Source organism: Papaver somniferum, unplaced genomic scaffold, assembly GCF_003573695.1.
Source record: "Papaver somniferum cultivar HN1 unplaced genomic scaffold, ASM357369v1 unplaced-scaffold_139, whole genome shotgun sequence".
Classification (NCBI taxonomy): domain Eukaryota; kingdom Viridiplantae; phylum Streptophyta; class Magnoliopsida; order Ranunculales; family Papaveraceae; genus Papaver; species Papaver somniferum.
Window position 1 is genome coordinate 3,390,219 of NW_020623156.1, and position 13,460 is coordinate 3,403,678.

Consider the following 13,460-nt stretch of genomic DNA (forward strand, 5'->3'; position numbering starts at 1 on the left):
CCCTTCCGCAGCACCCACAGAAAGTTACGCATAATCCGCACCATCTTTTTCTCCACACTAACCAGAAGATGAAATAAATACAGGTAATAAATTGGTAAACTCGCAAGAGAACTATTGATAAGAATAAATCTACCTGATTTATTCAATTTACTTTTCTTCGCCAAATTTTGCTCCATTATTAACAATACATACTCCCACACCGTAGTACTACGCCAATGTTCACCAATTGGCATCCCCAGATAAGTAAAAGGAAACTTTTTCGTCTCGCATCCAAGCTCCCTAGACTAAGCTCCCTACGTTATGCTGATTAATTTATATGATAATACATATGCTAACTAAAATATTGGAAAAAAATTTACTTTGAAAAACATAAAATAAGTGGGCTAGCACAGCACAACACGACACAACACATTATTTTTCTGACACAGCACGCCACTTAGCACGACAGAACACAACATGTCTGAATTTCTAGCACAGCCCAACACAATACGTACCACGCTAAGCATGTGACTTCGTGGGTTGGGCTGTGCCGGGCCCACACGTTTTACACCTCTACTTATAAGGGTGTCCTAGAGAGAGAGTTAAGTTACTAAAATACCCTTAAATACGTGGAGTTACACTAATATCCTCCTTTATTTTCTTTTAATTTGATTTGTTTTAATTTTCTTAATTTTCTAAAATTTCTTTAATAAAATTTAAACTTTTTTTAATTAAAGTTTAAATTATTATTTTTATTTACAAATCCTAAGTTCGACTGACAAGTTATCAGTTGAACCTTATTATTTCTAAAATATACCTAGGTTCGGCTAATAACTTGTTAGCCGAACCTTTGGTGTTCTTCGTATATGAAGAATACTCAGAGGTTGGGCTGATAACTTGTCAGCGGAACCTATGCTTTGTGAAAATATACATAGGTTCATCTGACAAGCTTATCATCCGACCTTAACTTTCGGCATACTCGAGGAAAAATTGGGACAATCAAACTTAGCATTGTTTTAATAAAGTGAAGTTCGGCTAGTATTTCCGCGTTTAATTATCAGCCGAATGTTCATTAGCTCCTTAAGAATGAAGAACAATGAGAAGTTCGACTAACAATTTGTTCAAATTGTCAGCCGAACTTCACTCTTTAGATGTCATTAAATTCTTATTTTTTCGGTTTAATCATAATCTATCAATCAAATACAATAAAGTAAGACTTGAATTTTTGGGAAACACCTTATATTGTACATTTCCTTGCTACGAGAGAAGAAAAAAAATCAAAGAAAAATATTTGAATGAAATAAAGTTTAAACAAAATTAAAAAAAGTTGAATAAAACTAAAAAATAATTTAAAATTTAACAAAAATAAAAAATAAAATAAAAATAAAAATAAATTAACTAATCAAGGATATTCGATTAAATGAACAGTAATCATTAATATTAAATACTAATCAAATAAGGGTAATATTGTTATTACGAAAAAAAGGCCGGATAAGGACTACACACAATTGCTATTTAACGACCTCGTATTGCCTTATTATGTATGCTCCATAACTTTCTTGTATGTCCCAAATTATGATTCTAAGGTTTTGATTAGCATGCTACATGTATATGTCAATCAGTGGCCTAACTTAAGATGTCGGAAACATAATTTTTGTTAAATGCAAAGCCCTCTCACTGCTAAAACAACTTCTTTGGGCCCACTTTTACAGGTAATTTAATTTTTCCATTATTTTGAACCAAAAATTCTGGACGGACCGAACCGCCAAGACACAATGGTTCGCGGACTTAAGTTACCGGGCAGAGTTTACAAATTCCAGCAGAAATTCTCGGGTATGAGAACTTCGCCGGTTCGCGGACTGGGTTCGCGGACTTAACTTCACGCAAGTAGTTTGTCAACTCCAGCATAAATTCTCAGGTTTGAGAACTTCGGAAGTTCGCGGACTTGGCTCACGCAATTCTTCCGGTTCTCTTGATCAAAAAAGTTCGCAAACTTTGGTTCAAGGAATATGACTTATACATAAATGTGTTTCCACAACAATGCTTATGTCCACCATTGGTTATGTAATCTAAACTCACATTTCAATCATTTAAACATTCTTAGAGGACGTTATACAGTTGTTACACCATTTCTCGTCAAAGAAATTTTCAAGATGATTGAAACATATCATGACTTTCGTCACATGGTAAAGATAAACTTGATCGAAGCGAAAAACTTACCAACACATATTTCGAGATATAGATAGGCGAGGTAACCTCCCGAGGACAGGCTCGTTGAGACCTGCAAATTTTGAAAAAATGTGAGAGACGGTTTTTTTCCCTTAGATTTTTGACGGTTCAGTTTTTGCTGTATTTTAAGCAGAAATTTTGATTCCGACCCCACATAACAAAGCCTCGTAATGATTGGTTTTTCTCTCACTTTAAGCAAAGCCCAAAATTTTGAAGATGGCTTAGTCTAACCTTCTTATAGTGCTTACTCTAATTAGCCGATAAATTTCCCGTTCAAAGTGATTTGGGTGTTTACGAGTGATTTGGGGGTTTTCGTAGGGATGTATATGGATTACCCTATCATGATTTTGAAAGTCATATAAATTGGTAATATAGAATTATAAACGTTTTTACACATTTGGGTGGGGTGGGTGCCCGTTAGTCTTGTATGATTATTCTAATGTAGATCGTTATAAGTTAGGCATGCTGTAATCTAATATATATATATATATAAACAAGGTAGGGTTACCACCCAGCTACTTTTAGTTTAAGACAACAATCAAAATTCTAAATCTTTTTGAATAGGGAATATTATATTAGCATATAATTTAAGTACATGCAACCAGTAAAAACCAAACTCCACTAATCAACTATCATCCATTCTACACATTTTCTAAAGTGCTTTGGATTTTGGGAGATAGATAATTATCTTTTAGTTAAGAATCGCGTCTAAAGCTAATGATCTTAAGCCGGATTGGCAATGAAAGTGGATCAGATTTTACCTTTAATGTTCAAGGATTAATTCGAATTATACCCGGTTAGGATAGAGCTCGCATGCAAGGGATTAAGACAATTCTTTTTCTTTATCGATTGATTTGGTTAGTTAATTGTATTCAGATTGGCGACCAATTGCGAGAAATACAATCTTATAATATTTACATTTACATCTCCAACTACAAACTAAACAGTATATGTGATAGGAACCCAATTCGTATAATCTGTGGCATCCCAATTGTAAGCTGATATCTATTCAGTTTATTAAAATCATCCACTTATCTCCCTCTTATTTTCCAGAAGGAACTTCCATAAACGAAATCCATGTATGATGGAGGGAAAGTAATTGAAGGATACGCTTCAAATATTCTTACTTAGTGCCTAGAGAACCTTATGCAAATATGCAACGGGAATATGTAATTTGGTATTTAGAATTTATCTAGCTGATCAGAACTGATGCGGAATGAGAATTTGTGATTAAGGTATAAATTCGGCGTGGCCTGAATTTGATTAATGTACTCATAAACCTAGCTAGTAGCTCTGATGTTATCTTTGGATAAGGCATTTTTAGTCACTGTTAGCCCCACATGCCAATTGCGCCCAAGCCAAAAAAATAATTCTTACCGCTATATCTGAAACGGTTCAAAATGAGTTCAGTGTACGTTGCACATGTGCAATTGTGGTTCATAGTTATTCAGGTATGACTCCAAAAAGTTGCAAATCTAAGATTTGGATGATGCCCATGCCAGGATTTATACTATTCCTTTTGGTCTACCTCTAATAATCGTATGTAAAAACACCTAACTTGTTAAGACCAATAATTATTAGTCGGTAATCTGTATGTCTTTTTAATAAAATGACCAATAATTTGTGTAGTGCCCCAAATGGTGCTGGTGATGAGAATCTCTAATCCTTGGATATTCAAATGAAGAGTGAATCATATATCACAAAATTCCTCACCAAATTTTGCAAAGGATTGTGACTGAAGTAGGTCAAGCACAGTGTTAGCACTTTACCCGTTTCAGTTTTGAATGTTATGAAAATGATGAATTTTGCAATCATATTCATGATTGGAACACCTAGAAAAACGTTAGGATGTTATTGGCATGCAGCTACCTTTTTTTTTATAGCTATTAGCTTTTGCTTTAGCTTTATCATGGAGATTATGTAGGTATAACCGAGAATTGATATTGATTTACTTTCCCAGTGGCCTTTTGTGTGGGATAAAGCATAATGGTACATTATGTTGCTAAGAATCTCGTACCGTCTATGAAACTAGAGAGGATGTTAGGTTAGGTTCCAAGATGCATTTTAAAGTAAATGGAATTCATGCAGGAGAAAATGATAATTGACGACACCTCCAATTGATCTAGCTTATAACTAGAAGTATATGCATTTCGTACATTAGGCACCACTGATTCATTTTAATATCAGAAAACATGCGGCTGATCATGATTCATGACAAAGGTTTGTCACGTCCTGTGATTTGTGATCAACTTATTGACTTCAATAGAAAAGATTACCAGTTTCGAATTCGTATACAACCAATTTGAAGAAATCCTAATCAAACTAAAGATAAAACTTATATTTTACTAGTACTAAAGCGATAAATCATAACTAATTATTTAATTACAACAAACTAAGTATAACTAGGCTATACCAAAGGATTAGCAAACAGATACGGTGGAGAATTCATTTTTGTTACTTGATGTAGCTTGATAGGCATGCATGTATGTGGAGGTCATCTTGGCTTTTGTTACATGCCCATTTAATCGCCTAAAATTTTTATGGGATATGACCGGCAATGATTGTGGTTCGGTGAATCAACTTCACCCACAATCATTCAGCCTTGCATACTCGCATCAAAGTACGCATCTGCCTTCACTCATAAGGCTTTGCACAACGGAAGTCTTTTCTTCTTTCTCTCTAACTCTTCATGCCCCATAAGTATGCCATGTACTTAATTCAATTCTCACACAAATCAGCAACACAATGAACATAAAGAATACTGCAATAAATCCATTTCATTGCACTAAAGGAAGATTACAAAACTCGTCCATCACATGGACCAAAATAGGCCATTCACCCTTTTGGTGAATGCCTAACTCTCTCTACAAAATCAGTGGTTCTTCTCCAATGGAACAACACCGACATTATTGATCCCTAAGCTATTTATACAAGCTAATGATCAGGCCAAAACTTCTGTGCAACCGCTTGCACATCCTACGGACAACCACATGTCGACAGGTAGTTTCCATAACCGCATAAAGTGTGCACTAGTGGAAAATGGTGTTTTTGTGACTCACATCAGAGTCCCCCGTTAACGGTAGTTGGATCGTTGACCACACATAACGGTCACTGATATGGAAAAAAAAGGAAAAATTCCGAGAGCTTAGTAAGCCGTCTCTGATATGGAAAATTTATTTACCATCTTGCCATCAAACAACTACCGATTCAACGACCCTTGACCAGCGATATAGAACTGGTGCTTTTCTGGGCGGGAATGTTCGCGCCATTTTTCACGGTCAAGATATGTTTAATCTCGGTATTGGGAATAGCAACTTCGGGATTATCCGCCCATATATATATATATATCTTCACATATCCCTCTCTCTTCACTTATCTCCTTCGCTCTCTCTCTCTTCCCTTATCCCTGCAGCAGAAACCCTCTTCTCTCTCAACACCACCGAACGAACCAGCAGACACTCCACCATGAATTCATCTGATACCTAATAGAAATTCGATCTACCTTATGCGTATTTGGATTTTGTGTAATTAGGGTTTAATTTTACAAACAAAATTAGGTAAGTTAGGGTTTCAGTTTAATTTTTTCAGTTTTATTTGTTTTTTATCATTGGGTTTTAATTTTTTTTCGTTTATTCTTTGGTTTCAGGTTAATCTCTCAATTCGGAGTTTCTAGAGTTTGATTTTACAAACAAAATCAGGTGAGTTTGGGTTTCATTTTAATTTTTTTTCTGTTTTTTTTTTTTATCATTGGGTTTAATTTTTTTCCGTTTCTTCTTTGATTTCAGGTTAATCTCTCAATTCAGAGTTTCTGGGGTTTGATTTTACAAACAAAATCAGGTGAGTTAGGGTTTCAGTTTAATTTTTATTTCTGTTTTATTTGTTTTTGTATCATTGGGTTTTATTTTTTTGCGTTTATTCTTTGGTTTCAGGTTAATCTCTCAATTCAGAGTTTCTAGGGTTTGATTTTACAAACAGCAGGTACAGTTGATGTCAACCGTTGAGTAGGATATGATAATTATTTAGTTGGTTAGGTTTTTTTGTTGGTGATGAATGATGGTAGGATTTGTTTGGTAGAAAGGCTTGAGGAATTTTCTATGTGTGTTGATAACTTGATGGTAGTAAGTTATTTGTATGTCTTCCTTAAATTGATTGTTCTGTAACTTTGGATTTTGGCATGTGGAACTGTGTTGTTTCATTAGAAGGCTTGTATTATATGGTAGAAAATTCGTTGAGTGGAGTGATTGTATGCCTAACTAAGACATTTTCTTAAGTTCTTTGGTGTTGATTTTCCTTATAAGCATCTACTGTACTGATTATGTGGGTTGAAGTTGTGAGTTTGGGGTTATCATTTCTCAAAATCTCTATTTAAAATTAAGTTCTAGCTCATTTGCAGATATACATAAGAGTCATAAAATGAGTTCACTAGAGGCGTTCATTGTGTTATGTACTGATTTTGGACTTCCATTTGATTAGTAGAGGATTGTAAATATTCAAATAATTAAACGTTAGTTACATCATATGGTTCAGAGCAAAGTTTTCATTTGGCAGAAATTCTTCTCATGTTTTCTTGTTTCGGTTTATTTGTTTTGGTAGAATATTTGTAGTTTGATTGTAAATTTAATGGATGCATTATAGTTTAGTAATTTAGAGCAGCTTGCAATGATTGAAAGTTTTTCTAATCAGATGTTTATAGTTTCTATTCTTCGGTGTTAGTATTGATAGTGGTATTATCTCTATAGGTATTTGTGTTATGGTTGTTAATCTTTTTCAAAGTGATTTTCTTGTAGACAAATATGGCAAGACATCCTATTGGTGGTAGCAGCAGCCGATTCAGGTCTGGAAGTACTAGGTCTGCTAGTACTAGATCGCCTACTACTACTCCTAACTTTAATGAAGTGAACTGGCCAAGGGGGTTGCTCAATTCACAAGGCTCTCCATCAACTGATGGTGCACACACAACTGGACATCCAAGTGTAGGGAGTCAACGTGTGTCTTCCTCAGATGGTGACAATTCTCCAAGCCAAGGTACTGGGAATCAAGCAGAGGGACGTGGACGGCACGACGCTTTTCATCAGGAAGATAATGATCCTGGCGATACCGAGGAAAGCATGATAAATGGTATAATACAAAACTCTGTTTTTCAGTTTACTTTATGTGATATGTTATCAATTGACAACTATTTTTTTTTTCTTTAGATAGATGATCAACTTCCAGAAATTCCATTCAATTCCTTGGGACAACCGATATAAGATATTTCAAAGAAATATGCTTCCAGAATTGGAGTAATAACTAGGAATGTTGTTTCACCACATTATAAGGATTGGAGGATAGTCCCATCGTATTATAAGGATGAAATTTGGAGGAGCCTTAAGAATGAGTACAAGGTACCTGAAGTCATCAAGGGCAAGGTTTTAAGGATGGCAAATAAATCATGGAAAAACAGAAATACTAAACTTAGAAGGTGGTGTGATAAGTTTGATATTGTTGCTGCAAAAAAGAACAATTGACCAACAAGTGTTAGGCGAGAGAATTGGGAACGCTTTGTTGATTTGTGTATTACAGATAAGGATAAGAAACTAAGGGAAATAGGTAAGGAGTCAAGAAATCTACTGAAAGCTCTACATACTACTGGAAGGGATGGAATTGCTCGTCGTCGTCATGTGATGGAGCAGCAAAGTCCAACAGGAATTGTATCAAGATCTGTCGTATACTTGGCAACACATGTTTACCAAGAAATTCCTCAAGAACATCTTGATTTAATGGACCCTAATTGCTATGAAATAAAATGCAGAGAATATGATGTAAGTGCTGAGATTTTTCTTAGTTGGTTTTTGATTGACTTGAATATATTTATTTCTGTCTTTGTAATTTGTTTTCCACTTACATATAATCTGATGTACTTTTCAGGCAAAGATTAGAGAGTTGAATTAACTAGAGCAGTATAGAGAAGAAACCAATTTGGACAAAGATGCAGTTGCCACGGTGGGTGCACATGAATTCATATTGTAGTTTGTAAAAAAAAACTTGTTAGTTATGCTTGCTTAAATGATTTTGGTTACTTCTTTGTAGGTGCTTGGAAAAGATGGTAGAGGCTTTGTACGAGGAATGGGAGGTGGGATATCAAAGACTGAACTGCTTGCTTCTGCAGTTCCTAGGGAGAAGTTACGTCAACAAGTGCTGAAGACTAGAGTTGTGGAAGATCGTGTACTTACTCTTGAGGTTACCGTTGAGACACTAATGGCTAGTTTAAGCTGCAATCCAAGCACCAGCAATGCTAATGCTCAGGTAGAATTCTATAACTAGTTAGTGATCAATTGTTTGAGTTGTTTTTTGATTGATTGATGTTTTCAAGAACGTTTGTTCAATACTTTTTTGAAATTTCACAATTAGTCTTTGATTCTCTTATAATGTGTTTGTCTTATTTCTAAATGTGAACCATGAAGTCATGTTTGAATATTGAAGTAGTTGACTATTCTGAGGGATATTATCATGCTTAGTTTATATTGCAAATCCCTTTCATTGTGGGGGAAAAATAACAACCGTAACAAGTTTTGTATGGAGTTCGCTTTTCTTACTGATTTGTTAAGATTCTTCGTTACTGTTAACATCTATTTGTTACTGTTACTGAAATTCATTCTCTGATTTTGATGAAATCTAGTACTGGATTTTTTTTTGTTGTTATCATTTCCATGGCTTCCTTGGATAATATAAGAACCTCCACTTTATGGTTTGATTGAAACAAAAGCTTGAACATCAGTGCAACTTTTTTCAATAGGATTGTTTCTATGTTTGCATTGTTTTTCTTATATGCACCAGTAATTCTTATTGCCATAATGGATGTGGTTATGATCTGCAGGGAATGAATGGTGGTGGTTGTCAAGCTAGAAGGCAGGGAGTAATTTTGAGAAATATGAGAAAGAGATGGTTATGATCGCACGTGAGACTCCGTGGTCAAAGAGATCGATCTTTTTCTGTCTCCCATATTGGAAGGTAAATTCTTTTCTCATCAGTTACTTGTTATATTTGTTTTGATCAGCATTTACTTGTTAGAAGCTTTATAAGTAGTTCAGCATCCCCTGTCTTGGTAGATTTACTTTGTGAGGGAGATAACAACATAGTTTACTTGTTAAAAGCTTTATAACTAGTTCAGCATCCCCTGTCATGGTAGTTTTCCTTTCTAACTTAATATCATCTCTTCTCAGTAGTTACTTAAATTCAATATGTTTGTGTTGTTTGTGCTGAAGCAGTTACTTAAATTCAATTCAATATGTGTTGTTTAAAATTCTTTTCTAACTTAATATCATCTCATTAGTTTATGAAAATCCGGCACAATGTGGATGTCATGCATGTAGAAAAGAATTTTGCAGAGAATTTGTTCGGAACTTTTATGAGCCATAAGGATAAGAACAAGGATGAGCAACTGGCGCGCAAAGATTTAAAATTTCTAAACTTAAATCCTTTCTTGTGGTTGACGGAAGAGAATGGAAAAGTAGAGATGCCTCATGCACCTTATTCTTTGTCTAAGGCAGAAAGGGAAGTCATCTGTAAAACTCTTATCACACTTAAAGTTCCAATTGGCTACAGTACGAAATGGAAAAGAAAGTATGCTTGAAATACTTCCAATTGAAGGGTTTGAAGTCTCAAGATTATCACATTCTGATGCAGGGATTAATACCTATTTTTATAATGCATTGTTTCAAAGAACATAAGCCTTTGCGTGAGGCAGTTCGACAATTATCATTGTTTTTCAAAGTCCTAACTTCTAAGGTTGTTGATCGTGTTGATCTTCGTATAATGCACGAACGTGTGGTGGAGTCAATATGTGTGTTTGAAATGTATTTCCCGCCTGCTTTTTTTGTTAGTATGACTCACGTACACTTGGCAAAAGAGGCACATAAATTGGGGTATGTTCAGTTTAGGTGGATGTACCCTTACGAGAGGTATAGAAAATTCTTTAGTTACTAATATTCCTTTAGTTTATTCTTTTTTGAACTAGGTGAAACTTACATATATTTGTTTACTAACTACAAGTGCAGGATGATGAGGTACTACAAGGTTCTTGGTCGCAATAAAAAATTATGTAGAAGGCTCAATTACAAAACAATATGAAGTCAATGAAGGAGTGCGCCATTGCGTCGAGATACTTCCTGATGCGAGGAGAAAGTCTTTTAAGTGTCGTGGAAAGATGTCAATGCCCAGTGATGTTTATGAAGGCCCACACCCACCTGATTCACAAGGAAAACCATATCTTCTCACCACCGTAGAGTATGAACAAGTTCGTTTGTGGATATTGAGACATTCGGATGAAAATACTGAATGGGAAGCGTAAGTAAATCCTAAGTTGATTTCTCTTTAGATCATTTCATCACCATATGCATTATCTTTAAAGTTCAAACTCATGAATGTAGTCCTAATCAGTTAACTTAAACCAACAGTTAACTACCACATGCTAAAGCTGTAATGAAATTTTGTTTCAGATAGATGAGGAAAATATTGAAAATATAGGCAGTACTTGGTAATTAGAAATCATGTAGTAGGCAGTGAATTTAAACCAACAGTTAACTACCTCATTTTTAATCATCCATGCTTCTTGCTGTTACTTTTATTTTATTTAGAGATCATGTAGTAGGCAGTGAATTTCATCAATTATGTTTCTTCAAAATTCTGTGTGTGCTCGCTCGAAGCTAGGTTAAGAAGTAGTATTACTTGATTATGTTTCCTGATTTATTAGTTAATGCTTATCACTTGTCACTTTGTGTGTTGTTTGATAGGAAGTACCAGACATATATTTGTAATTTGATCCAAAATCGTATGGGAAGGATAAAACCTACAGACTACATTGAATGGCTGCAGAAACAACTTGAAGGCACTCCCATGACAGATTTTCGTAGGCTGGCAATTGGTCCTACTTTTGCTACAGTTTCGTACAACTCATATTTTGTTAATGGCTATGTTTTTTACACAGCCGATGCAGAAAAAAATTTAATTACACAAAATAGTGGAGTCACCATGGATGCTTACACCAGCTTCAGTGCAAGTTCCAGAGATACGAACTTGGTCGATGACGATACTACGTACTACGGTATTCTATAACGTATACTTGAACTGGATTATGGAGTTTTTACAGAAATTGTTTTTTACTGTGATTGGGTGCGAGTCGAAGACAAAGTACATGGATCATATGTGGATCCAGATACAAAGTTGAGGTTTGTCAACTTCAGAAGGTTTATGAGAAGCTCAAAAGAAGCCGACGAGCCATTCATCCATGCTTCTCAAGCTAAACAAGTTTTTTACTGCAGAGATTTGAGAAGGGAACATTGGAATTTGGTTTTGGAATCTCCAATACGATCAGATCCCAACAAGAATTCACTGGAAGACCCATTTGTTTTCACTGCAAATACGAATGAAGCTCCGTCAATTTTGACAACTGTTGGAGATGATGAGTATAAAATGGAGAAACTCGGGTGAGACTCATTATATTTCTTATAATATGTTTCTTATAGTAGATTCCATATTTTTTATGTTAGCTCTTTTACTTTAGTATTAATTTTATTTTCTACAATTGGTTGTATTTCCAAGGGCACGAGAAATGGGGATACACGTGAATGAACTTTCCCAACACCTTATAATTCCACTGGTGGAAATCATGTAGCCCCCCCTGCGCACATGTGAGTTGACAACAAACCTTGAACCTTTTTATAGTTATCATCACCCCAGCTAATATTATTAGTTGTTAAGTTACATATGTGATGTGCCCTTCTAGAATATATACAACTAAGGTTTGATTTGTCAAATTTACCTCACACATGATCACCTAGATTAGGTTATGGTTATGGTTGTAGTTAAAATTATGGTTGAATCACAGAGAATTTGTATGTATGGAAATGATGTAGCAAATGAGTTTTTAGCACTGTTAATGATGAGGTTGTTGAATCTGCTGGTAGTGGTTCATGGAAATTGAGATTGTTAGTGATGATTGAAATGATTGCAGCTATCAGTGGATTAGAAAGTAAGCTGAGTTTATGATTGTGTATAACAATGAGTTTTTATTGGATTATATAATTTGTTCAAGTGATGTGAATCATAGTTGTGGTCTTAATTAGTCTGGTAGAATGGAAATAATTATGGTTTGATCCCTGCAATTGATGAGCCAACGGTTGTCTACATGACATATATCTAGGTTTAATCTGTCAAATTACCTCTCACATATGTGCTTCCAGCTACTCCAGGTACCCAATGCTACAATGTCTGTCAAATTACCTTACATTGTTATCTACATGACCTATATCTAGTAACTTATTTTGTTATACCGTGTATTATGTACTGAACAAAGTCATTGTGTTGTTGTTGATTTGCTTTGCAGGAAGTCGCATGTGAACCAAGGACACAACACATGGGGATCTGCTTGATATCATTTGTGAAGTATTGGCTAATTCATTGTCATCGGAGGAGCTTAATTATCATTTTAGTTTTTTTATCAGTTCTCTATTGGTTTAACATGTTGTTGTTAGAATTTACTAGCTAGCTTATGTATTCTCTGAACTCAGTATTTTATCTACTTTTTGTGTAATTTTGAACCCAACGGATAAATTGAATATGAATGTTAAAATTCTCGGTTTGATTACAAATTTCAGTTAAATTTGAAGGTGGATTTGAATTTCAGTGGGGATTTACTTGACTTGACTTTGTAATTGACTTCAATTTGACTTGACTTGAGTTTGACTTGACTTTTGTTTCACTTCAATGGAAGTCAGATTAATTCATCCATTCAGGCATTTCGGCAAATATGAATCTTTTTTTTTTATATTATAATTCAAATCTATGACCGATTTCACGAGTTAGTATCCAGTTACGCTTAAAAACGGTCTCAGTTCAGAGACCCACAGCTTAGGGTCGTCTAATTAAAAGACGCTTTATCAGCGACCCCTTCAGAGGCCGTTAGAAAGGGTCGTTTAACTCGGATATATGACCTGTCCTGACGGTCGCGGAACTTCTGTTTTCCACTAGTGGTGCATAACTGACTAGCCTTTACCAACTTCTTCCAAATCACGCCACACCTGTCCCAAACGGTTGTAGACACTCTAATATGGTTATAAATTCAATTTATAACCGTTCCACCTTGTCTCACTTCATTGGCATGCTCGCAAAGCCAATAACCGACACTTGAGCCACAATGTGCCACTTTTACGCCAACTTTATGCACCACTACACATGGCTCTGATCTGAACTTGCTAAGACGCCTTAGTTAATCA

General features: G+C 35.2%; 2 long non-coding RNA genes across 2 annotated transcripts; both read left to right on the forward strand.

Moving 5' to 3' along the window:
• Positions 1-7,000: 7,000 nt before the first annotated feature.
• On the forward strand, positions 7,001-9,753 carry LOC113335166. Its single transcript, XR_003353205.1, has 6 exons — positions 7,001-7,326; positions 7,404-8,009; positions 8,116-8,190; positions 8,278-8,493; positions 9,065-9,198; positions 9,521-9,753. It is a non-coding gene; the product is annotated as an uncharacterized LOC113335166 (long non-coding RNA).
• A 51-nt stretch (positions 9,754-9,804) lies between these two features.
• Positions 9,805-11,959, forward strand: LOC113335152. Its single transcript, XR_003353175.1, has 4 exons — positions 9,805-10,148; positions 10,245-10,533; positions 10,980-11,672; positions 11,788-11,959. It is a non-coding gene; the product is annotated as an uncharacterized LOC113335152 (long non-coding RNA).
• The last annotated feature ends 1,501 nt before the right edge of the window (positions 11,960-13,460 follow it).